Source organism: Spea bombifrons, chromosome 2, assembly GCF_027358695.1.
Source record: "Spea bombifrons isolate aSpeBom1 chromosome 2, aSpeBom1.2.pri, whole genome shotgun sequence".
NCBI lineage: Eukaryota > Metazoa > Chordata > Amphibia > Anura > Pelobatidae > Spea > Spea bombifrons.
The window spans coordinates 71,365,624-71,368,123 of record NC_071088.1 but is presented as its reverse complement, the minus strand read 5'-3'; the positions used below and the strand labels follow the sequence as shown (position 1 = coordinate 71,368,123).

Below are 2,500 nucleotides of genomic sequence, written 5' to 3'. Positions count from 1 at the left end.
CGCTTTTGCTTGCTCTGCTGGATTTCCACCTTTGCAAATGAAACCCCAATACCGATTGTAGAGTAGAGTCATTACTCTGCGCTTTCCAGCGGAAGGAAGTTGGTACAAAACGTAGTGGCGAGGTAAGTCCTTTAGTTGATTCCCTTTTGATGACAATCCAAATTTTCAAGCAATTGTACTGGAAATATAATGGCAAGGTCGCGAGTTCCATCCCGGTACAAGCCAGTCGCTTCTATTCTCTCCTTTCAGTACAGTCTTAAAAGGTGCGTGAGCTTTTGCAGTGTACAAACCTTGCACCACACACTCTTTATATCTGTCTAACGAAAGTCACTGATACAGGTTTTAGGGCTTTCGGGAGCAGGCGCACCCACCGCTAATCCTCGTTAGTATAGTGGTGAGTATCCCCGCCTGTCACGCGGGAGACCGGGGTTCGATTCCCCGACGGGGAGGCCTTCCTTTAGCGCTTTTGCTTGCTCTGCTGGATTTCCACCTTTGCAAATGAAACCCCAATACCGATTGTAAGAGTAGAGTCATACTCTGCGCTTTCCAGCGGAAGGAAGTTGGTACAAAACGTAGTGGCGAGGTAAGTCCTTAGTTGATTCCCTTTTGATGACAATCCAAATTTCAAGCAATTGTACTGGAAATAATAATGGCAAGGTCGCGAGTTCCATCCCGGGTACAAGCCAGTCGCTTCTATTCTCTCCTTTCAGTACAGTCTTAAAAGGTGCGTGAGCTTTTGCAGTGTACAAACCTTGCACCACACACTCTTTATATCTGTCTAACGAAAGTCAACTGATACAGGTTTTAGGGCTTTCGGGAGCAGGCGCACCCACCGCTAATCCTCGTTAGTATAGTGGTGAGTATCCCCGCCTGTCACGCGGGAGACCGGGGTTCGATTCCCCGACGGGGAGGCCTTCTTTAGCGCTTTTGCTTGCTCTGCTGGATTTCCACCTTTGCAAATGAAACCCCAATACCGATTGTAAGAGTAGAGTCATTACTCTGCGCTTTCCAGCGGAAGGAAGTTGGTACAAAACGTAGTGGCGAGGTAAGTCCTTTAGTTGATTCCCTTTTGATGACAATCCAAATTTTCAAGCAATTGTACTGGAAATAATAATGGCAAGGTCGCGAGTTCCATCCCGGTACAAGCCAGTCGCTTCTATTCTCTCCTTTCAGTACAGTCTTAAAAGGTGCGTGAGCTTTTGCAGTGTACAAACCTTGCACCACACACTCTTTATATCTGTCTAACGAAAGTCACTGATACAGGTTTTAGGGCTTTCGTGGAGCAGGCGCACCCACCGCTAATCCTCGTTAGTATAGTGGTGAGTATCCCCGCCTGTCACGCGGGAGACCGGGGTTCGATTCCCCGACGGGGAGGCCTTCCTTTAGCGCTTTTGCTTGCTCTGCTGGATTTCCACCTTTGCAAATGAAACCCCAATACCGATTGTAAGAGTAGAGTCATTACTCTGCGCTTTCCAGCGGAAGGAAGTTGGTACAAAACGTAGTGGCGAGGTAAGTCCTTTAGTTGATTCCCTTTTGATGACAATCCAAATTTTCAAGCAATTGTACTGGAAATAATAATGGCAAGGTCGCGAGTTCCATCCCGGTACAAGCCAGTCGCTTCTATTCTCTCCTTTCAGTACAGTCTTAAAAGGTGCGTGAGCTTTTGCAGTGTACAAACCTTGCACCACACACTCTTTATATCTGTCTAACGAAAGTCACTGATACAGGTTTTAGGGCTTTCGGGAGCAGGCGCACCCACCGCTAATCCTCGTTAGTATAGTGGTGAGTATCCCCGCCTGTCACGCGGGAGACCGGGGTTCGATTCCCCGACGGGGAGGCCTTCCTTTAGCGCTTTTGCTTGCTCTGCTGGATTTCCACCTTTGCAAATGAAACCCCAATACCGATTGTAAGAGTAGAGTCATTACTCTGCGCTTTCCAGCGGAAGGAAGTTGGTACAAAACGTAGTGGCGAGGTAAGTCCTTTAGTTGATTCCCTTTTGATGACAATCCAAATTTTCAAGCAATTGTACTGGAAATAATAATGGCAAGGTCGCGAGTTCCATCCCGGTACAAGCCAGTCGCTTCTATTCTCTCCTTTCAGTACAGTCTTAAAAGGTGCGTGAGCTTTTGCAGTGTACAAACCTTGCACCACACACTCTTTATATCTGTCTAACGAAAGTCACTGATACAGGTTTTAGGGCTTTCGGGAGCAGGCGCACCCACCGCTAATCCTCGTTAGTATAGTGGTGAGTATCCCCGCCTGTCACGCGGGAGACCGGGGTTCGATTCCCCGACGGGGAGGCCTTCCTTTAGCGCTTTTGCTTGCTCTGCTGGATTTCCACCTTTGCAAATGAAACCCCAATACCGATTGTAAGAGTAGAGTCATTACTCTGCGCTTTCCAGCGGAAGGAAGTTGGTACAAAACGTAGTGGCGAGGTAAGTCCTTTAGTTGATTCCCTTTTGATGACAATCCAAATTTTCAAGCAATTGTACTGGAAATA

At 47.6% G+C, this 2,500-nt stretch overlaps 4 non-coding genes across 4 annotated transcripts; all 4 read left to right on the top strand.

Annotated features, from left to right (window-relative positions):
- Window positions 1-377: 377 nt before the first annotated feature.
- TRNAD-GUC (transfer RNA aspartic acid (anticodon GUC)) lies at window positions 378-449 on the top strand. The gene has a single exon. It is a non-coding gene; the product is annotated as a tRNA-Asp (tRNA).
- A 390-nt stretch (window positions 450-839) lies between these two features.
- Window positions 840-911, top strand: TRNAD-GUC (transfer RNA aspartic acid (anticodon GUC)). Its single transcript has one exon. It is a non-coding gene; the product is annotated as a tRNA-Asp (tRNA).
- A 391-nt stretch (window positions 912-1,302) lies between these two features.
- Window positions 1,303-1,374, top strand: TRNAD-GUC (transfer RNA aspartic acid (anticodon GUC)). Its single transcript has one exon. It is a non-coding gene; the product is annotated as a tRNA-Asp (tRNA).
- Window positions 1,375-1,765: 391 nt separating this feature from the next.
- TRNAD-GUC (transfer RNA aspartic acid (anticodon GUC)) lies at window positions 1,766-1,837 on the top strand. The gene has a single exon. It is a non-coding gene; the product is annotated as a tRNA-Asp (tRNA).
- Window positions 1,838-2,500: the final 663 nt, after the last annotated feature.